Source organism: Odocoileus virginianus, chromosome 15, assembly GCF_023699985.2.
Source record: "Odocoileus virginianus isolate 20LAN1187 ecotype Illinois chromosome 15, Ovbor_1.2, whole genome shotgun sequence".
NCBI lineage: Eukaryota > Metazoa > Chordata > Mammalia > Artiodactyla > Cervidae > Odocoileus > Odocoileus virginianus.
Genome location: NC_069688.1, coordinates 34492962 through 34517279, shown reverse-complemented (window position 1 = coordinate 34517279; position 24318 = coordinate 34492962).

The following is a 24318-nucleotide window of genomic DNA, read 5'->3' as shown; positions in this document are numbered from 1 at the left end:
AATGTTTCCTCATTTCTTTCTAGATGAATAATACAAACCTCAAAGGGTTGTTGTGACTCTAAGTGAGATGATGTCTCTCCAAGTGGTTCAATGGCAGTTAAATCTAAACCATTCATCTCTCAGCAGCTGAGGTGAGAGTAGCAATGATGGATGGGTTAATGCTAGTTGGTCGTCTGCTCTGTGGAAGAGCAGGAGAACTATTATGTGTCATGCTGGATGGGAAAATCAATACAGGGAAGAATTTGGGGAACAGAACTAAAAATCTGCACTGCCTTGTCAAATATTGGATTCCCCGTCACAGACATGGTCAAGCTGAGGCTCTATGTCTAGAGGTTTTGTAAAGCAAACTTGTTTCGAGTGAGAAGTTTGGTGTAGGCAACTTTTACTAAAGTTTTGTCACTCTAAGCCAAATAAAATGAGAACTTCTTAAAGAGCAACATGATCGCAAGCAATATTAAACCCTCTAGCAGGTCAACAGAGAGAAGATGATTATTTGCACACAGAAGTAGCTTTTGCTATACTTCCAATCATACATCTTCTAACTCTTCCACACTAGACCTACCTCCCAGCATCCCCTCAAATCCCTGCCATATAAAGTAAGTCATTCAATAATTCACTTAGCCTAGTGTCTGAGACCATTTGATTTATCTCTGTTTATAAAAATGTTGTCCTGGAAAGATGCTGAAGAGAAATAAATCACATCAGTGTCAAAACTATAAAGAACTCATTCACAAATATTTCATCTTTAGCCTAAACTTACCTTCCAGGGCCAGACTCATAGAGTCAATCTACAACTTACCATCTAACTTCAACACTTCCTAAAATAAACTTATCCTGTTTCCTTTACTCCTGCCTTCCGGACTTCCTTGTCTTGATGAATGAAACCATCATCCATCCTTTAGCCCCATTCAGAAACTGGAGTCATCCTTGACCCCATTTCATCCCTCCCTCCCCATATCCTGTCATTTTCACATTCTAACTATCTCTTGAATGCATCTGCTCCTTTCCCCTCTCTTCCACTACTTACTACTTTCTTTAAAAAAAAGAAAAGAAAAACTTTTAATTTTGTACTAGGCTATAGCCAATTAACAATGTTGTGATAGTTTCAGGTGAACATCAAAGGGATTCAGTCATACATATACATGTATCCATTCTCCCCCAAACTCCCCTCCCATCCAGGCTGCCACATAACATTGAGCAGAGTTCCCTGTGCTATACAGTAGGTCCTTGTTGGTTATCCATTTTAAATACAGCAGTGTGTACATGTCCATCCCAAACTCCCTAACTATCCCTACCCTCATCCTTCCCTCCCATCCTCCCAGCCCCCACCCCCACCAACCCCCTGGCAACCTAAGTTCATTCTCTAAGTCTGCACCACTTACGACTTTAGCACAAGCTTCCATTGCCTGTTGCCTGGACTATTGCAGTAGTCTCCCATGATCTTCCTCATCCAGTCTTGCCCCACCCACTGCTCACTACTTGGCCTTCCCAATAATCCTAAAACAAAGCTCAAAATGAGCCATAATTTACCATGTGTCTGGCTCTTAACTCAGCAGTCACCCCATCTCCTTCCTTCTCCCCCGCCCTCTTCACTTCAGTCACGTTGACCCTCTGTCTGATTTTCATACTCTCATGCTTCCATTCATCATAGGATCTTTTCTCAACCTGCCCTCTGCCAGGAAGACCATTCCCTCCTTTATGGGCCTTCTTAGGTCCTACTCATCCTTCCTAAGGGTCACTTAAGAAGTATCCTCATTTCTTCAAGGAAACCTTCTGTTAGCTCTTGGATCTGCTCAAATGTGCCTATTTTGTTCTCTTAGGGCAATAATTAGCACTTATTGCAGATAAAGATGTATATTTTTGTGTGATTATTGTTATTAGTATGTATTTCCCCCAATAAATTATAAAACACAAGAGGGCAAGGATGGTGACATTTTTGCCCACTCCCGGGTCCCAGAATGTGCCTGGGACATAAGAGATCCTCACTAAATATCTGGTTGATAACTAAACAAATCAGTAACAAAGAATGAAACCAAGAATAAACGTTCTATGTTCTCGTGCAAGTCTCTTCATATCTCCTGCCCTGATTTTCTCTCTGTGAAATTCGAAGACAGGAGAAGCAGATAAGAAATGAACAAAGGACTTCTTTGGTGGTCGAGTGAGTAAAGAACCCGCCTGCCAGGGTAGGGGACATAGGTTTGATCCCTAGTCCGGGAAGATCCACATGCGTTGAGCAACTAAGCCTGCGCATGACAACTACTAAGCCCATGCTCTAAAGCCCAAGAGCTGCAAATACCAAACCCAAGGGCTGCAACTGCCGAAGCCTTTGCTCCTGCAGCCTGTGCTCCACGGCAAGAGAAACCAACGCAATGAGAAGTCTGGGCACTGAGACTGGAGAGCAGCCCCTGATCATCGCAACTAGAGAAAGCATGCTCACAGAAATGAAGACCTGGTGCAGCCAAAAATAAGTGAAATAAAAATTTTAAAACAGTGTGATAAATGAATCAGATCTTTAGAACTTAAAAAAAAAAATGAACAGGAGAGGGAATTACAAAGCATCTAGAATCTCCAGCGGTTCATATTCTCTTGTTCCAAAATGTGAAATTCTAAAAACACTAATGGCATCGAAGATCCAAAAAGAAAAAAAAAAGTTGTGCTCTTGCCAAGCTCACAAATACATGCTGCTTTTCCCCACAGATAGAACAAGCAGACACTGTCTGCAGGGCTCAGAGCACATCTGTGCAAGTAAGGCCGAAGTACTGGGGTGTCCTGGGAAAGAACTGACTCTCATACGAGCTCCCTGGTGTGCACATGCTCTCCCGTTCTTTCCAGAGAACTCTGAAATGGCCACTCTCAGAGAGTCCAGGTTGAGTTTTTAGATGTGTTCTTCCAGTTCACCTTCTGGTCTCGTAGTTGAGAAGTATCATGTGTAAGGGGGAAGAAAAAGTTTTCAAGCAATCATTGCTTGCTGGAGGGTGTCTCTCCTCCCTGCCACCCTCCCCTCCTGAAGCTCTCGCATTTGAGTGTTGTCAAGTTATCAGGCAGCAACTAATCAAAACAAAGGGAATATGAGAAATGATTAAAAGTTTCATGCCAAGAATGAAAGTCGCCTGAAGGAGGTGGTGGCACCAGTCAGTCAAAAGACTCTACTTCCTTTCTGAGAAAAAAGGACTTTTTGACTTACAGCATTTTCTCCTAAAGATCTCCAAATCTTTTTCTTTCAAGTATGTAAGAGGTTAACTGATAAGAAGTTTTCTTAAGCAAGGTGGACACACTCAGGCCTGTGATGTCCTTTTTTAAATCAAGGCAGTAGCTGAAATAAATTGAAAGTGATTTTTTTATTCCCAGAGGAGACAATGCTAAGAAAAGAGGTGGGAATGGGAATTATTTGCTCTGGGAGTCCCAGCCTGGCCACAGAGCAGTTTAATCTAATTTGCATATGAGGCTGGGAGTTCCAGGAACTGTGTTCCCAAGAGGCTCCTACAATCCCACCCCTATTTCCACCGCTGACCATGTGCTGCTTTTTATGGTAACTGGACATTAAGCTTCATAAAAGCAGCAAAGTTCAGCTAATCACTTAGAAAACCAGACGAGTGAATATACCACTCTAAAGCAGTGACGTCTTCAGGAACCTTTGGTAGTTACTGAAACAAACAAGGGGATACTGTATCTACTGACAGTTAAGCCAAAAGAGAAAAAATAAGTTCATGTTTCCTCCTCAATATATTTTTCTCCATTCAGACTTCAGACAACTTCACCCTACCACACCCAGCTACTTGTGACTGGTTCCAGAGAGTGACACCAGCTGATGAAAGATGACATTCTTGCAACTCTTTCCCGCCAAAGACTCATGGTGAGATGGCCCTTCTCCAGTAGACTATACACTTCATCATTTGTGTCCGTCTTTCAGTCCCGGGAGAGACAAACTCCAAAGGGGAAATCACCCTTCGGAGGGAGCTCTGGGTCAGACTTTGGGAAGTGGAAGCAGGGATGTGCAGATCAGCTTGGACTGCTGGCCACCCCCTCGGAAGCTGAGTCACTGACCTGGCCGATTCATTTAATCGCTTGGAAAGTGGTTAGGCTGAACAAGACATGTAGTGATTAGTAATTCAGCCTGGTGTCAGAGCTTCGTGTTTTTCACCGTCAGATGCCAACTGCAGCTCTTCTCTTGGAATCAACAGGAAGTGAGAATTGCAAGCCAAATTTGACACCACTTGACGTAACCAGGGATGGACATTGGCCCTGATTTCTCTACCCAATAACACACAGATTTTAAGTGAGTCCTTCTAATGAAATACATCAACCTAATATCAAGGGCAGGCTAAGGCATTAAGAATTGAAGAAAACCAATTTTGATAACTCAGACTTAATCCTTTCTTCTTATCTGACTTTCATTTAATAACAAAATAAATTTAAAAAAAATTTTTAATTCCCATATAGATCTGAAGATGGTATGAATAAAAATAAAATAATATTTATTAAATAACTATTCACACTAATTGGGAAAAATTGTGATTAAGAAAAACACAAAATCTACTTTCCAGATTAATTTTTTTCATGGTGATATATTTGTGAAATATCCTAAACTGGGCAGAGTAAGACATAGCCACGTAGTCAAAAGTAAAACAAACAGACGTTTTATGAAACATTTCCTATTTCTGGTTACAATTACAGTTGTGATGATTGATTCATGTTCAGCAATTTCCAACTATAGTTGTGGGACTAGCAATAAGAATTTAAATTTGATCATTTTACAAGGACTGTTTCATAAAAGAAAGTAATATGTGTATGTCTTTGCACTCACTCCTGTTCTTTCTCTATTTTCTGTCTTGACTCTGCAATCCATTCCATACCTAGTCCCCAGATTACTTTTCCTAAAATATCACTGCTGTGCTTGAAATTGGTTGAAACCTGACCACATGTCAGTGGTCACTTAGCTAAACACAGATGAGAAAAGGTAAACATGATGGTTTTACCCTTGAAAAGTTCATAGTCAGTGATACTCCTCTAGTCAAATTCTCCTGGTTCTTTATAGGACTATGAGTTCTTTACAGGTTCAAGTTCAAATTTTAACCTGATAGTCCTGAACTCCTAAATTCAGGCCTTTCCAGAGTTATCTTCTCCCAAACTGTCCACACTCAAGCCCAGACCCCTGCCTCTCCACCTCATAGTCTAAAATGCCCCTTCCTTTACATATGCAAAATTCCCATAGAGCCTAACTCACTTAACTTTCAAAAGGTCATGTCTGACCACTCTACCTTTCCAATTACTTAGATTATCTTTATCAATTTCAGCTTGACACTGTCCCATATACCCTGTCCGGACCAAAATCAACTCTAAATACATAAATACATGCATACATATGAACCTATATATATACATACCTCTCTATTAAAGCAAAGGGAGCTGGACTTTGGACATTCGTCCTGTAACGGCAACAGGGACCCAGGCTCTATTGGTGTAAGGAGGCTGGGATGATTATTTTACAAACACAGGCATGTGAAGAGGGTTGCAAGCCATGTTACTAGGAGGAATATGAATTTCTTGTGTAACTCAGATAGGATGGTCTTTAGAAGAAAAAGTAATTATCACCACAGGAAGTTTTATTTCAGACTCGATGAGAAAACAGCAGCTCCCTGAAATCGAAGATTGTGCTCTTTCCCCACATCCCTCTGCAAAGCTTCAGAGCGCCTCCTTCCCTGTTCCTGACCGTCCACCCACACCCCCACCTCGCCCCAAAGAGACACGAAACATTAGCACCTGCCCTTTCCTAGAGTCAACAAAGATTGGGTGAGAGGAAGAGTCTAGCAGGGCTTCCTTTTCTGTAGGGATGTGGGGTATATATCCTAAGGAAAAAGGATATCACAAGGTGGAAGAATAATAGAGAAGTACTGTTAGAGCAAAGGAAGAAGAGGGCAGGAGTTTGGGGCGTGTCCATGTAGAAAACCCTTGGCTCCTAGACGATACGGCCCCATCTCTTCGTGTGGAACAAAGGACTAAGTTGGCTCACCCAGTTCCTAATTCTTCCCTTTCCTCCTCATCATGTATGACTCTGAGGCAATTAGTTCCCCAACTTCAGGAGGAAAAAAAAAAGACCAGTAATCACAAATGTGGAATGAACCACCAGGGGTTATCCCAATACTTCACTGCACATTATAATAAACTATTGGGAACGACATCCTTGACGATGACTAGGAATCTAGGAAACTCTAAAGCTGAACAGCACCCTGCTCCCCAGGCCCTATCCCAGCTTCCACCATCTCCAGCAGACATTCTGAGGGCCCAAGTATTGCCAGCACTGAGGGAGAAAATACCGCCTTAGACTGAGAGAAAAGTAGGACATTAGAAGAAGCCTTCCTTTGACAGCCTTTTCCCTGTGTCTCTCCACTTGACCACTGATGTTTCAATCACAATTTAAGCTCTGTTTTCATGTGATGAGTCATCTTCAGTCTTACGAGTTATTGTGTCAAAATAGTTTCTTAAAATATGTCTGAATAAGTGTCACATTGGGAAAAAGTGCTCCTGGGAAGCTTCTTCATCCCAGTGACATTTCTACCTGTAGATCACACAGAAGGCCAGCATGACCTTGCAATAATTTTAATTTCTTCTTTCTAGGTTCCCCACAACTTTGAAGCCAACTGTCCTTCGTCTTGGTTACACAAACCCCACAGTATCAGACATGGCATGCATCACTACTCACTGTCTTGGTCATCAATGTCTATTACAGTCATTTACTCTATGTACCAGGATTCATTTACTGTGTCCTTATCACTTTCTTTATTTGTCAAACAAATAGTAATAACACACTCCCACAACCTTAGACTTGTAAAGATTAAATGAGTTGGTATGACCTTGTGTGTTAACACTAGGCATTGGAAAACTTTCCTGTAAAGGACCCAATAGAAATATGTTTAAATTTTACAAGTCATTCAGTTTCTGTCTCAGTACTCAACTCTGTCATTGTAGAACAAAATCAGCCCCTAAGCAAATGAACATGAGTGTGTTCCAATAAAACTTTATTTATAAAGAGAGGTGGTAAACTGAATTTGTCCTATAGGTGATAGTTTGATGGCTGGATGAAAGGATGAGTGTTTGATAAATTTGGAGTGATCACACTTGTTACCTGATCAATGCTGGCAGTTCTTTGCATTCACATCTGTTTCTTTTATTTCTAGTAACATCTGGAATTGAATTCTGGATACCCTAACTTACCTATCATCACCGTGGCCGCTGATGGAGAAAGGAAATGCAGGAGGGTTCTCATCTTCCTTATACGTGCATATCATCTAGTGGTAGGAAAGTGTAATTGCAATTTTTTTTCACGTCCTGGGCCTTGATAAAGCACATCCTTGGTCAGAGGGCCGCTTCCTCAGTCTGCCCACAGTGGGCATCTACAGCTGCACTAAAGGACCTGTCCAATCCACTTGGCTTTGAGGAAATTTCTAATAGGCCTTTGACAGGCATTCTTACAACTCAGAGCTCGACGGTGACAATCCAGAAGTGTGCACTGAGGGGATAAAAAGATTACTGACTAGGTGAAGATGTCATGAAAATACAATGTCTTTGACTTCAGGGAAATGACTAAATTTAGATTTGTGCTGTTTTTCAATTTTTCCCTAACTTTTCCTCTGAGTATCATAATTTGGATAATATTCAAAAGTGAGAAGGTAAGGAATTGAGTCATCATTACCAATGCTTCTTTTCATATGATACATATGTGATATAGATCCTGGTAGTTTCCTGACCATATTTAATGTACATGCATGCATGCTCAGTCACTTCAGTCATGTCCGACTCTTTGTAACCATTTGGACTGTAGCCTGCCAGGCTTGTCTGTCCATGGGATTCTCCAGGCAAGAATACTGGAGTGGGTTGCTATGCCCTCCTACAGGGGATCTTCTGGACTCAGGATCCGACCCGCATCTCTTGTGTCTCCCGCATTGGCAGGCGGGTTCTTTACCACTAGCACCACCTGGGAAGCCCCTTAATGAGAAACAGATCTAAATATTTATGAATTTGTTACTATTCATTAACTGAGTAATTAATATGTTTCTATTATGTTACCATTCCTGTGATCTTTTCCATACACACCCCTCCAAAGGCAAAACTTGGATGTTTGTCAGATTGAGATATGTATAAATAAAATTATGAACCTCTTGTTGAAGTCAACAAAAAAAACCTAAGAACTAAACTATTATTTATTCCATTAACTGTTTGTTTATTTAATAATGCTAACAAATACCTTGGAGAAACAATACAGTATAGGTATGTTTTTATCTTAAATTAGCCTTCACTAAAGTATTGAATGAACCCTTATCATAAGGTGGAGGCAGTTGCTTGAACCCAGGTCATATTTCTCTTTACATCCTTCATGGATACCATCTATAGATCACTACCTCATTCTAATTATCTTCCACACTGACCCATGCTACGGTTACTACTGCCCCAGATCATTGCCAATAACACTAACCGCTGAGGATTCCATCTCTCTCTCTCTGCAACTGTGCAGAGGTTAGAACTTAAGTTAATAGCATCTTCATAAAAACCATCATTCTAGAACTCAGGCTCTTCATTATTAATATTTTTTGGAAAGCCTCTCCACCAGCATATTCTCTGGGAAAATTTCTGATACATGGATCCCTGAGGATGACTTTATTATTATTATCAGTATTACAAGTATATATTAAGATTGCTTGTTATTGTGGTGAACCAATGATATTAGCAGACCCTTTTTTGGGGGGAGGGTGGGGGAGCAGAGAAAGATTGATTGCAGAGTCATGCAAGGAGACAAGTGGCTAATGCCCTAAAAAGTCTTGAGCTCCCTGAAGGGTTTTAGCAAAGCATTTTTTTAACTTTTTATTTTGCATTGGAGTACAGCCAATTAACAATGTTGTGACAGTTTCAGATGAACAGTTAAGGGACTCAGCCATACATGTATCCATTATCCATTCAGTATACATGGATCCATTCTACCTCAAACTCTCCTCCTATCCTGGCTGCCACAAAACACTGAGTAGAGTTCACTGGGCTATACAGTAGGGCTTTGTTGGTTATCCATTTTAAATAGAGCAGGGTGTACATGTCCATGCCAAACTCCCTAACTATCCCTTTCCTCCATCCTTGCCCATCCCCAGCCCCATCCCCCAGCAACCATAAGTTTGTTCCCTAAGTCTCAGCAGACACATTTTTTTACACGCTATGTATTAAGAGTGAGAAAAAAGAAATTCTTCCAGCTTTATATTTTCTCGATGTGTCTCCCTCACTAAATAGAATTCATTTATGGACAGTTGATGAGTTACCTTATAAAGAGAACTCTGACTTCTAATAGCTTGATTTTTTTCCCCCCCTGGAATTAGTAAGAAATCACTGGGCTTGAATCCCACAAGCAAGTTCACATCCCAGTGCATATCGCATCAACGACATGACTGATGGCTGGAGTTTGGGATGTTTTGTCAGCATCAGAGGACACCTCCTGCTTTCACAGCCTACTCACCCCCAGATGCTCCCATCTGTCCCCCTTCTTCTCAAGATTCATAAATATGCAGAGTTTCTCAAACACTCTTTCACCGCTACCACCATCATGGCAACCACCACCTGGCTTCCGGAGCCACTGGTTGGCCTGGGACCTGCTTCCCCATCTTTTTTCCTGGGCTCCCTTCCTGGGTGTCTGGGTCTCCTCCCCTTCATTCCAACTGCCTTGACTTAGAAATATCTCCCTCCACTGCTTTTAAGGAAATTCTCAACTCCATTCCATATTTCCAAATAAAAATCCCTATTGTGTTTCCCCCAAGTCGTGAAGCTGACCAGAAAAACTGGACTGAACTGGCCCCAGAGACATTTGGACTCTCTTTGTGATTTTTGGCTACCTGTCCTTCCCAGCAGTTTACACCAACCTGTCAAATTTTCCACAGTGGTCATGAAATATACCCATTCTTCCTTATTCCTACCGTGGGACTCACCCAGCAAAATTTAGGATACTCTTGGGATCATGTAAAAAGAGAGTGCTGGGCATTAAAATAGCATGGACAAAGTTCTTACAAGACCATAATTCTACCCCTGGCTATGACAGAAATTAGCTAAGTGATCAATGGACATCAGTTTCCTCATAAAGTAGGAGGCTGGCTTCAGTGTGCAATCAAGTCCCTCTCAGCTCAAATAACCTATTGTTCTGGATGTATCTTTGCCTATTTTTTTAAAGGGGACACCTGAGTTCTAATTACAATCCACTGGTCTTCATTTTAAGTAAAGTTGCCAGAAAAGGACTTCATGATACCTGCTCCTGTCAATCTTCCATCATTTGTTACTAGTATCTTGAAGCTAAAGTTTTTACTGTCCTTCTTGGGTAAATTCTTCACTTTGGGCCCTGCTTCACATTTCTTCCAGAAATGCCTTTGCTGCTGAAAAATTATCTAACATGGATTTGAAATTGCCCAGTTATAAATCCTGGACTTGCCTCAAGTCAGAGTCATCTTCTCCCCCATCCCCATATCACCACCTCAGGGCCAGGATTTAACATAGACTTCACTGCCCTTCATCTTAGAAACAATCTCCAGGTCCTTCTGGATACTATGTGGGTTTCCTTCAATTTCCCAATTTCTGTTTCCAAGCTCTACAAGAAAGAGATATTTTTGAATTTTTATTTATGGCTTATATCCTGCTTATGCCAGCAGATGCGTCAAAGATACCACAACTAAAATAGGATTTTTTTGGAAAAAAGAATTGAGGGCCTGAATTAATTGCTGACATCATATGCACTCCCCCAGAAAACCAGCTATTCAGAAATGACTCTGCTCCCTCCAAGTAGAATTTACCCCCTACCTCTTCATTATTATTAAGGACATATGTACAGAAACAGGATCTGCGCCTTGCTGGACTTCTTCCATGCCAGTCACTCACACCCCAATTGATGTTATAATCCTTCTTTTTTCACATTACAATTGGTTATTGTGCAAATGAATATGTTCCCCCAGGAACAGATTGTGACTTTACACGGAGCAAGAACAGGCATCGGAAGCAGATGAGCACACAGCAAGCCAGGACTGGGACCTTACCACAAATGCCCTCAGTAAGACACAAGGGAAGAAAGAAATAAACACAAAGAAAGAAAGAGAACGGGATAAAAGGGGAGGTAAATTATTCTAAAAGAAATTTGGAGTCAAGTTCTTGAAGAGATGTCAGCTATTTTATAGTGTGTATTATACAATACATAAATTTTCTGAATCTTCATTCTCAAAGGAGAATCTCTAAGGAGGATCCTTGTAGCCTCAGCCTCAATTTTATCCCTCTACTTTTCCTGTACACACACCTTATATTCCAACAAAACTGTTTTACCACTTTTTGTTCCTACCTATATTTTCTATACCATTACTTACATTAATCTGACCACTTGAAATGTCTATCCTCAGTCATAAGGATAGACATTTCCATGCATTCTTCAAGATTTTTCTCAAATATCATTCTCCTCATCATATCTTAAAATATAAGACAGGGACTTCCTTGGTGGTTCGGTAGCTAAGACTCATCGTTCCCAATGCAGGGAGCCAGGGTCTGGTCCCTGGTCAGAGAACTAGATCCCACATACAGCAACTAAAGATCCCATGTGCCACAACTAAGACCTGGTGTGACCAAATAAATGAATAAATAAATATTTTAAGAAAACATTAGGAAGAATGATGACCAGCCATGGAGACATCAGATCTGATGCCACAGATGGACTGAGCCTGGTCATTTTTGTGGTGGTTTTAGCTTTGGAAGCAGAGACACAACGGACTGCAGAGTGAACCTATCAGTAACAGTAACAGTCTACTAGAGACCAGATAGTGGACCTATCAGTAACAGTCTACTAGAGAACTTTCTGGAACTGTTTGCTCCTTGCTGGTGATTTAGTAGCCACTCTCTAAAACACATTTTATATTGTTTGTCCAGTCAGCCCCTTCTCATCATTAGCCGGGTGATGGTCTCTCTGAGTATGTACCTGGGGAGAAGGTGTGATGGGAAGCATGAATATACACCAAGAAAAATTAAAGGGAATTTATAAATTCAAAGGGAATTACACTTTGACATTTCCTAAGTTTAGGCAATTTGTTAAGCACTTTCCACAATACCTAATACACTGAGTCTTCATTAAAAACAAAAGCACAAACAAAAAACCCTACGAGGTAGGCAGGAGAACCTTCATTTTATAGGGGTTTCAGGAATTTGCCCAAGGTTCCACAGTTAGTGTATGGAACCTCAATTCTCAGCTCTTCCTCAAAGTCTTGTCCATCACTTCCCAGCAACAGACCAGCATGGTCTCATCCATCTAGCGTGTTCTACCACTGCACACCCAAGCAGAGCTGCCAACATATTGATTTAAAAGTCAGCCATGAGAGAAGAATGGTTTAGAAAAGTTAAACTCCAAAAAAGCTCCACAGAGTTGGAAGTCTTTGGGTTCCTTCCCTATCTCCTTCTACGTTTCCTGTGGAGCCAAACATTTAATTCTCACCTTCAAAAAGTGCCTGTGACTCCTTTGTGGAGAATGGCTACTTCCCTCTACTTCCTCTGTGAACCTTTCTGCCTTATCAGGCACAATTCCTTCTTCTGAATTCACCTGAACCATCCTTTGATACATTCGTCTTTTAGCTGCGGCAGCTCACAGTCCTTTAATTTCTTGTTCACTTCTCTTGTCTCCCACCAGCTCGGAGCTCTTCAAAAGCTAAGTACTCTGTCTTATTTATCTCAGCACCTTGGTGCTTTAGAACATGCACTGAATAGGGAAACACATTAGAAGATGGAGGGACTTCCCTAGTGGTCCAGTGGTTAAACTTTGCACTCCCAGTGCAGGGGACACAGGTTCAATCCCTGGTCAGAGACTAAGATCCTACATACCATGAGACATGACCAAATAAAATAAATTTTTTAAAAGATGGATGTTTTACATACATGCAAACAGAAACTGTTCAGACCACTGAGTCTCAGGAAAAAAAGATCCAAATCCAAGGCATAATTTTTAAAAATTTGTAATCTGTGTTTAACAGTTAAAAAAAAAAAAAAGGCTTCAAAAATGAGATGAAGTGAAGTATATCCATGCTATTTGAGAGACATGGTTCTCACCACTCTCCTGGGAGACACAAGCAGAAATGAAGGGTAAGAAGCCTGTTGAATAAGTATTTATTAAATTGAATCGTCTATAATTGAACCAAATTGAACTGAAAGAGTTTCAGCTTCCACAGATGGAGATCACAGAGCTCTTCGGATGGAGAGTGGACCCAGAGGACAGAAAAGGGCTGTCAGTGGGATCAAGAGCTCTGGGTCAGGACTTCTCAAACTTGGCTGCACATTACAATCACCTGGGGGGCTCTAAAAAAATGTGGATGCCTGATTACCACCCTGAGGACATCTAATTTAACAAGTTTGAAGTGGGGCCTTGGCATCAGTATTTTTAAAGCTCCCTAGATGATTTTAATGTGCAACCAGCCATGAGACAATTCCTCCACAGAAAAGGTTACCCTGGCATCTCGGTGCCGTTTCTGTGGCCCAGGGGCTAAAAATAGAAAATTAGATCTCTGATACGGGGTCCACTTGCATCTTATTTTAGACTCAGCGAGCCCAGGTTCTACACCTTCCCACCATCAGCGCAGCAAGAAAGCGTGCCTACAGCCTGTACCACCAGAACTGGAAGATGGGAGGCAGACATGGAAGGTATCTGACATTTCTAAGCAAATCGGACCCACCCTTTGCTCCAAAAAGGAGCCGGAGAAAACTCAACGTTCTGACAGGGCTTCAGATGCCACCAAGCACTCTCTTCTACTTCCGTGGTAGAGCGCTGGCACCAGGTAAAGACGCAAAGGAAACTCTTGGAAATATTGTGGTACAACGGCAGCTGTGCCGCCATAGGGGAAAAAAAATAACTGCCCGAGGCTTTCCCTTCTCTTTAAGGCTTCTTCCGCACTTTGTTTTCCTGTTTGGAAACAAATGAAACTGTAAAGTTTCAAGATGCTTCGCCGCAGTTGCACAATCCCACTCTCCGCCTCCCCCCGCCACACACACCCCCCATTCACAATCTGCAAAAAAACCCGGCAGCCCCATCTCCAGCCAGGGCCCCCGTGTTCCCCCAGGTCACTCTCGCCCTAAAGCTGCTGCTTTGCAGGAAACTCAAAAACCACTTGGCTTCTCTGCTAAAGCAGTGTGTTTTTCTGCTGTGTTTCCAAAAGGCTCTTGGAGATTCCATGTTTGTATTTTCCCTTCTGGCTCCAGGTTCTCCTATGTAAATGAAGAAAGCGCTTCCAGTAGGGAAGAAGGCTCAGTTGGAGCTCTGGCTGATTTCAACCACATTTGCTCTCCCTTAAAGTAATTTTGCATGTACTGCTTAATGGGAATTCAGAGGAATTTAAGAAAAAGCCCTTTAAAAAATCGATTCCAAATAAAAGTGGAACTATACAAATTCATCTGAGAAATAAATTCAGCAGCCGTCTCGTTGAATGCAGTTAAGTGTTATTTATTTCAGCCTTTTGTTATTCCGTTATTAACTATGCAACATTTTGCCTGCTAAATCTTTTCTCCCACACACACTTCATATTTGACAACATCTTAAATTTTTTATGACTTTGTTTATGCACTTAGGTACTTACCTGAAACCCATACCATCTCCGCCCATCCCATATAGTTTAAAAAAAAAAAAAATTAAAGGATAAAAAATCAGAAAATCACATCCAAGGAGGTTTCCCTTCAGATCTCTCAGCTCCATGGCTAAGATTAGACAATAGGAATGAGGCAACAAATTAATGCCTTTCAGAGGCAAAAGGAAAACCAAGAATATTGAAACATCTTGATTTAGAATTTTGATATTTTATTATGAAATGTCTGTGTTGATTTTGATTTTTCAAATTATTGCATTAAGATATTATTTATCTTGATGATGAGTTTGCCAGGTGCCTCTTAAGATTTAGAATTTTGATATTTTATTATGAAATATCTGTGTTGATTTTGATTTTTCAAATTATTGCATTAAGATATTATTTATCTTGATGACTGAGTTTGCCATGTGCCTCTTACTCGTGTCTGAGTCTCAGTTTTATTCCCCTTGAAGGATTGGGAACCAGTCACATAGGTTGACATAATAAAGACGTCAAGGAGTGATGTAATGAGTCTCTTTTCATTGACGTATTGAGAGCCTCTAGTCTAGGTTGCTCTTATGTATTGGCAGTGAAATTATTCCAAATAAGATTAGTGTGATTAATTCCTCAGGGATCGTAGGAGCCATGGAAAGCTGTATTTGAGACTGCAGATTATGGCTGGACATAGAGCCTCAAACCAAGGTACCTGCACTCTTCTGTCTTGGGAAGCAAACTGTCATTCACTTCAATTCAAGGAAATATCTGCTGAGCCCTCCATGGGCCAAACACTGCTAGGTGCTGGCTACAACTATGAATGAGATAATCTCAGTCACGATCCTGCAGGTTTCAGAGCCTAGTTGCAACATTCGAAACAGAGTTTTAAAAATTAAAAAGGAACATCAGAGCTCCAATAAATAGAAGCGTCTTAGCACAGATGTAAGGACCCTGGATCTTGAGAAGATCCTCCAAGTGAAAACATAGAAAGGAAGGGATTAGTACATGAGAAATTCTAAGGCTCTGCAAGTGTGTGTGTGTGAGTGTGTGTGCCTGCAGCTCAGACCTCCTGCAAAGCACAACTGGAAAACACACGTCAGAATCTCTGCATCCTGACTGTTGCCTGCCATCTCCACACCCGTCGGCTGGACGTGTGCTTCAGGCTGTCCGAAGAGTATTCCCTAAGGCTCACACTTGGCTCCCTAGCTGGGTTCCAGGTGACCAAGGACACACGCTTGTTAAATAACTGGACAAGGCCTTGCAAAGCCTTGTAATAAAACAACCTATCTCTATTTAAAGGTCAAGCATGCTAAAATCGGGGCTTCCCTTAAGGCTCCGACGGTAAAGAATCTGCCTGCAATGTGGGAGATCTGGGTTCGATCCCTGGGTTGGGAAGATCCCCTGGAGAAGGGGATGTCAACCCACTCCAGTATTCTTGCCTGGAGAATCTCCATGGACAGAGGAGCCTGGTGGGCTGCAGTCCATGGGGTCTCAAAGAGTCAGACATGACTGAGTGGCTAAGCACATGCTAAAACTGAACCTTCGTTGTTGGGTGTGATTGCTAAGATCATTCCATCAGTTCTTTTCCGTGGAAGACTTTGAAGCAGTTTAAGATTCACTGTCGGGGTCATAAATTGAAAGTACTTTGGGAAAGATAGAAAAGAGAATGGCTGGAGGAAGCTTCTTTACTGAAGTCCACCTTTGTACATAGGACTTGATGCTAAAAGGGCTCTCTGTACTAAGAAGAAAAAAATGAGTTCATCGATGGAAACCAGTTTAACCTACAAGTAAAGTGAAATGCCTCTGGCTGACTCTATCACCACAAACTGTGTCTTCACAAAATAAAACTGGGGTCACTTATTTCTTGAACTCAGTCGATTTTGAGGTGGTCACTTCTGTCAGAAGAACATCCATTCCTGATGTTTCACTCCAGGTGAACGGCAGTCATTGGCGTGATGCCGCTGCCTCCTCTCCACCTCCTTCACCTTGACTGGTGAGTCTGGAATGAGCACAAGGATTCCAGGTATCTCCTCTTGAGAGCAGGTTGTCAGGTTCTTTGTTCCTCTCGAGTGAGGTCAGTGCCCTAAGCCAGCTGAAAAGATAAACCTAGCTCCTTCTGGGGTTCCCATGAGGAAGTCACAGACACATTCCATGGTCTTCATTCTCAGTGTCTTCAGTCAGGAAAGTGCTATTTTGGCCTTCATCTCTCTTCCTCCTTAGGACGCTCTCTCCATTGGTTCGGATCTTGAGCAGAGGAAAGGGGTACTATTTATTGCTCCTATGTCCCTTGGCCCCATCAAGTCTCCCTTTGGGTCTAATTATTTAGCTTGAATCAACCTGATAACCAAGTTTAGCAAGGTCACAGTGAAATGCTAGAACTGGAAACGTGTCTCCAAAAGTCTTTGAAATCAGCTCTTGCCTTTCCAAGGCTGGACATCCAAGATGACTCACTCACATGGCCGGTCTGACAATCAGGAGTTCAGCTGAGGCTGTCAGTCTGGGCTCCTATCACGGGCCTTTCTATGTGGTTTGAGCTTCTCATAGCACAGAGCTGATTTCCTCAGAGCAAGCACTCCAAGACACCCAGACAAAAGCTGCAAGGCTTCTTATAACTCATCCTTGGAAGTCCCAGAATGTCCCTTTGGTCAGGTTCTGTTGGCTAATCAAATCACTGAGGCCAACCCAGATATCATGATGTGGAGTGAGACTCCACCTCCTCCTGGGTAATATACTCTACAGGAGTCTGGGAGACCCAGGTTCGATCCCTGGGTTGGGAAGATCCCGTGGAGAAGGGGATGTCAACCAACTCCAATATTCTTGCCTGGAGAGTTCCATGGACCGAGGAGCCTGGTGGGCTACAGTCCATGGGGTTGCAAAGAGTTGGAATGACTGAGGGACAAACAAGACAAGAGGGTAACATAAAAATACAACTAAGTGGCATTTAACACGTGCTCCTTGGCTCAGCAATGTTTCTACATGCATTCTCTCTTGTATGCCACACTACAGCCAATAATAGGTATTTCATTGGCCCCATTTTACAGATGAGGCAAGTTTTTTCATTGAGCTGGGTTATATAGCTAATGGTGGAATCTGAATTTAAAGTCAGGTCTGTTTAAATCCTGCTGCTAAGTCACTTCAGTCATGTCCGACTCTGTGCGACCCCATAGACGGCAGCCCACCAGGCTCCCCTGTCCCTGGGATTCTCTAGGCAAGAATACTGGAGTGGGTTGCCATTTCCTTCTCCAATACATGAAAGTGAAGTCGCTCAGTCGTGTCCTACTCTTAGTGACCCCATGGACCGCAGCCCACCAGGCTCCTCCATCCATGGGATCTTCCAGGCAAGAGTACTGAAGCAGGGTGCCATTGCCTTCTCCAGTTTAAATCCTGAGGCCCCTGGATTAACATAGATGCTAGTTCTTACCATGGAGGAAGGCATGGCAACTCACTCCAGTGTTCTTCCCTGGAGAATCCCATGGACAGAGGAGCCTGATGGGCTACAGCCATAGGGTCGCAAAGTGTCGGACACAACTGAAGCATGTAGTCTTTACCATCCCATTAAATGGACAGCCACATTCTGCTTAAGGATCAAAGACAACACTTGACTCAAAAAACATTAGAAAGCAAAGTTCACATCAATGTATTTGAAAACATAAGAGTAACTAGATTCACAGTAAGTCTTGCCTCTGTTGTGCATGTCACCAGAACCCCAAAATTTGTCAGTACACACGATTGTTCCAGCAGTAAACGCAGAAACACACAAGCTCTGCTGGGCAGATTGACTAGGAAAATGTGGTGCTTCTATCAGAAGTTTGTAGTTTTAAGATTCCCTTGTGTTTTAGTGGCACCAACACACAAAGGGAATTAAGCCATTTTGATCTCCAATAATGAGAAACATGGCTGACGTTCAGACCTGAAACCATTTAACGCAAGTTAATCCTTGAAACAAATCTGGAATGAAATGAGGGAGAAAAAAAAAATCTTATTATGGTAGACATCAACTAATGGGATACATTTCTTTCTTCTCAATTAGAAATGGCAGAGGGGTTTTAATTATTTTTCCTTAGCAAGCACATCAAAACATATCTACACAAAAACACAGCAAATATGTTATAAACTGATTTAAGCCAAAGAGCTCGTCAACACTGTTTGCAATTATGAAATCATTTGGGGATATGGTATTTTTTTGGAAGGAATTGTTTTTCTCTTAGATGCAAACCACATCATAGTCCATCAGGCATAAATCTTTTATTGTATCTTCAAGAGCAAAAGTGGAAATTGTGCAACAAAGGCGCCACTGATAAAATGCAATGAAGCCCCACCCCCACCCCCAGAATCACTGGGATAAGATAACAGGGACTGTCATGACTTTAAAAATGCTATTTGTGGGAAAAAAATTGTTGAAAGTCAATGGTGCTCAAGGAGTTCCAAAAAGGAATTATTGGGAACTTTCATCTCTATACTTTATCTTACACATCAAAGAAAATGGAAGCATTTTTGGAGACTTCCTTGTCACTTGGTGAGACTTGGCGGCACTTGCTTGAGCAGTGGTGGGTGCCGTAGAGACGGGAAAGAACAATATAATGCCTTGATGAGAGCACAGCTCCAGGAACGAGACTGCCTATATCCCTATTCTGGCTCAGTGACTTACCAGCTATGTAACTCTAACCTCAGTTTCTTATTTAAAGCTTGGAGGGACTTCCCTTGGTCTAGTGTCTAAGATTCCATGCTCCCATTGCAGGGGCCAAGGTTCAATCCCTGGTTAGGGAACTAGTGGATTCCACATGCCACAATTAAGGGTTCATTTGCCACAAAATGGTGAACGCAGCCATGAAATTAAAAGATGCTTGCTCTTTGGAAGAAAAGCTATGACAAACATAGCTTTTAAAAAGCAGAGACATTACTTTGCCCACAAGGGTCCGTATAGTCAAATTCATGTATGGGTGTGAGAGGTAGACCATAATGAAGGCTGAGTGCCAAAAAATTGATGCTTTTGAACTGTGTTGTTGGAGAAGATTCTTGAGAGTTCCTTGGACAGCAAGGATATCAAATCAGTCAATCCTAAAGGAAATCAATCCTGAATATTCATTGGAAGAACTAATGCTGAAGCTGAAGCACCAATACTTTGGCCACCTGATGTGAAGAGCTGACTCATGGGAAAAGACCCTAATGCTGGAAAAGATTGAAGGCAGGAGGAGAAGGGGATGACAGAGGATGAAATGGTTGGATGACATCACTGACTCAATGGACGTGAGTTTGAGCAAGTTCTGGGAGATGGTGAAAGACCAGGAAGCCTGGTGTGCTGCAGTCCGTGGGGTTGCAAGGAGTCAGACATGACTGAACAACTAAACAACAACAACAACAATGCCACAACTAAAAAGATCCACGTGCCACAATGAAGACTGTGTGCCGCAACTAAGACCTGGTGCTGCCAAATAAATAAATTCATAAATATTTTTTAAAACATAAAATAAGGCTTGGAATAAAAATAGGACTCACATTATACATTTGCTGTGAATGTGAATCATATAATATGTACTCTATGGATGTTTACTAATAGTAACAGTAGCAGCAGGACTACCATGTTATTATCATTATATCAGTCTTCAATAGGAATACATGATACTAGGACATAGTCTAGAAGTGGTGCAGGGTCAGGTCAGAGAGGCAGAAACAGAAGTTTACACAGTCAATAACCAGAGCCGGAAAACCAAGAATAAGGACCAAATGAGCTAGGAACCCAAAGAGAAATTTGAGCAGTGAAGAAAACTTCAAGGAAAACAACTTGTAGGAATGGGGCCAGTGGTTCAATTACTTTGTTTCTGATTCAGTTTTATCACACAGAAGATGCCACACCAAATCAGACATTCTGCCTTTGCATCCTCATTTCATCAGTTACCTGCTCCTTATTTTATTCTGGGTCCAGAAATCCATATCTAAAGTAAATACAGAGAACATGAACCCAGCCATAATAAACTGGGATTCAGCACCAGGTTCGTAGATTCAGAGAGAGGTGGAAGGAAGCAGTTACAAGGCAAGGGTCAACATTGGGGTGAAAGGCAAATATTTTCTTACAAGGAACAAAACCAAGAGCCCCAAATTAGAATCTGGGAAGATGGCCACTGTTGAACCCACAGCAAGGTTACACTCATGGAAAATCACTGCACTGATAATCTAAGGGTTCTTATATTTACCTTAGCTCCATGCTTCTCAAAATGATGATATTACTAGGAGACTGTTATTTTAAAAAGTCAACTCTGAGGCTCCATATAAATCAGAATACTTGGTGAATGAAGTCTAGTAATCTACAAAATGTCCCCAGGAGATTCTTATGCACACTAAACTTTGATGACAATTAGACTACAAGCTGAGCTAACTTAAGACACAGGTCTCAACTATGCACAAAATGTAGAAGGGTCGAAAGCCAGTCAAAAGCCTCCAAAGTACCCCCAGTGCAATCTCTATTAGATTTAAAAGTTTCAGCCCTTCACCATCCAACAAACGCTGTTAGAAATTGGGGGCGGGGGGGCCAAAAATAACTTGGTGACATAATTCTGCTTCCCTCATTGAAGAGCGAAAATGTCAGTGTGATGGTATTTTGGAATCAGATGGGGTGATTGTCAGACTTTGAAGGCTTCTCCTCTTTGGAATCTATCATTTATCTGAGGTCTATAGAATAAGACTAAAGAATTGGAAGATGTGAACCATGCATTGAGGGAGCTGCAGCAGAGTCAGCAAACATACAAGCACAGTACCCTCGGTGATATTTGACTTGTGCTGAGTGAGCATTGTCTCTAAGGCCTTGAAAGGCTGGCATGTGGAATAAGAGAGTCAAATGAACTAAACATTTATCGAGCACTTATATACCAGACTAGGCGTGGGTCACAGACAGGACGCTACTCTTTGTTACCGTCATGTCTGCAGCCCTCTGCTAGAGGTAACCTGATAGACATGCAGCGTCTGGTAGGGTACACTCACGGCATACCCTTTAGGACATTCTGTCCAGTGACACTTGGCCCTTGAGCACAGCAGGGCACCTAATACAAAGACAGGCAAACCTCCCTCCTGCCCAGTGACCTATGAAGCCACCTGTTTCAAAACTTTACCCCTAAAGTAGCACCGAACCAAACCACTCAGATTCCCTTGGGAATTTGTACTCTAGAGATGTGAGCTTTCCCTTTAATCCTCACTTTGACCCTAAACTGTTATGGCCAAGAGATGCTCTTGCCCATCTTACTAACAAGCAAACTGGAACTGAGCAAGGATAAACAATAGCCCATGTCAGGAGGAGAGCAACCCAGATCTATGTGAGGCCAAAGACAGTAGAGAAGACAGACCTAGAGTCTCTAAAATGGTGTTACCAAAAAACAAAAAAAAGAAAAGAAAGAAAATCAATTAAAAGAAAGAATTCTCTAGCAACTGGAGGGATGCCAAAGTGAGCCATTACAAGATCAGCAGAAGTTTATCCACAAAGGTTGAGTAACTTCTGCTTGGGAAGATACAATCTGGGAAGGAAAAACAGACAAGATGGCTTTTACCATCTCTTCCAACCTTAAGATACTATACTTTATTGGCAAACAGCTGGGCACCATATTAAGTCAATTCCTTTTTTTGTCTTGGCAAAAGTAAAATGTATTCTTGCAGAAGCATCTATTGGCAGTGTGGTTGCCTTGTAAAAGCAGAAAAAGAAGCTGGGAGAACTGTTTCTTTTCTTCTCGGGATTTTCAGATGGCTTACATTGAGCAGAATTATAGGCATATGCAAAGTATAGTGTGGTGGTTAAACACACTGGTAAAAGTGGATTTATATCATGACTCCACCACTATGAGGTGTATGATTTGGGGCATGTAGTTTAACCATTCAGAAATGCATTTTCCTCATTTAAAACAATCTGCCTTGCAAGGTTGTTGCAAGAATAAAATCATGTATGGAAAGCATGTAGCACAAAGAATAAATCGAACTGTCAATCAATTGTCATTATTGGCTATTATAAAGTTGGTTAATGGAACATCAAAGTGTTTTTGAACTGCTTGATTACTCTACTGCTTGATCAGAGGCAGGAATTCTGAAAATTCCTGAGAGGAGAAAATGGAATGAAATAGAATTAGATATGTGAGGAAAAGAAAGACATTTTTTAAAACTCAAGTTCTGTTTTTTTGTAAGACACAGAGATTGGACTTTGAATTTCAACAGTCCCATTTTTTTACTTCCCTGCTCGATATCAGTAAGATCTTGAATAAATGATTTGGCCTCCTACTCCTCAGTGACCTAACCTGTAAAATAAGAAGATATAATTTGTCATGATACTTTGAGATGCAAGTAACTAAATACAACTGGCTCAAACAATTGAAGCTTATTTTTCTATTATATCATACAGTCCAGAGATAGTAAGCTCCAGGGTTGATTCTGCATCTCAACTATTCAGAAATTGAGCTGGTCTCTGCAATTGTCTTGGCTCCCTTCTCATGATCTCAAGATGGCTAAAGTGTTTCCAAAAACTATATTCTCACATGAAAATATCCAAAGTGAGAACAAGATGTGAAGCACTTCCCTTATGCAGTTTTGCCTTTTCACCAAGAGGAAAATATTACCCAGAAGCACCCAACAGATGTCAATTCAGGTCCCAGAACGGGGTCATATGTCCACTTCTAAGTGGACCTTTTACCAATCAGTGGTAAAAGGACATGATGCTGTGACTGAATTTTGCTGTCCATTGGGGATGACTGAATTCATCTCCAATGTCTAGGAAAGGGATCTATGCCACCACAAATGTGAACAGGTCAGAGTATTGTTAATAATGAGGCGCATAGAAGCCGGTAGGCAAACAGTAATGATTGCTCCTTATATCTGTCAAGAGGAGAGAAAAGCTTGAAGGATACCATGATGCACCTGACAAATGTTAAGTGTTTGATACATATTTGTTCCTCCTTTGTGATTAAAAGATCTTAAAGCTATAATCTTCTCAGGTTAAACTATCCCAAAATAAGAAGTATTGATTTACATTGATGTATTAGGAAGTGCTATTTAATATACAAAAAGAAGCCTTTTCTTAAATGTTCCAACATCATATTTATGTAAACATAGGGTCTCCAATTCATTTAAGCTGCATTACCATGAATACAAATTAAAGTATCTATATCAATTTTTTGATAAATCTTTGCTGTATCCAGTACACCCATATTAAATACATCTTTATAATTTCTATCAGCATTCATTAAGAGTTTCTTGATGCCTACAGAAATCATGTTTGGGGATAGAAATAAAATGTCATACATAATCATCCAGTTCAAATGTTTAAGTTTGGGGGAGAATAGTAGCACAGACACATATATATGTATAACTGAGTCCCTTTTCTGTCCTCCTAAAACTATCACAACATTGTTCTTCAGCTATACACCAATACAAAATTAAAAGTTTTTTTAAAAGCTTATAAAACCAAAATGGAGTGTAGATATTGGTCTATAAAGAGGTATGAGTACCAGGTTGGCCTAAACAGAGTTTTGAGAAACTCAGTATATATTTTTTGTTGGTGACCCTTTACATAGTATTTAAATATCCATACCATTCCATGTGTCCATGCTTTCTCCAATGTCTTCTACCCTTGAGCAAGCTAGTTCTCATCTTGTGAAATCCATCTCAAGTTTTTTTCTTCCAAAGACTTTCTGGACTTCCCTCAGGCAATTATTTCCTCATCTGGTCTCCCCAAGCTATACTTCTTTGGTCCCACTTAACG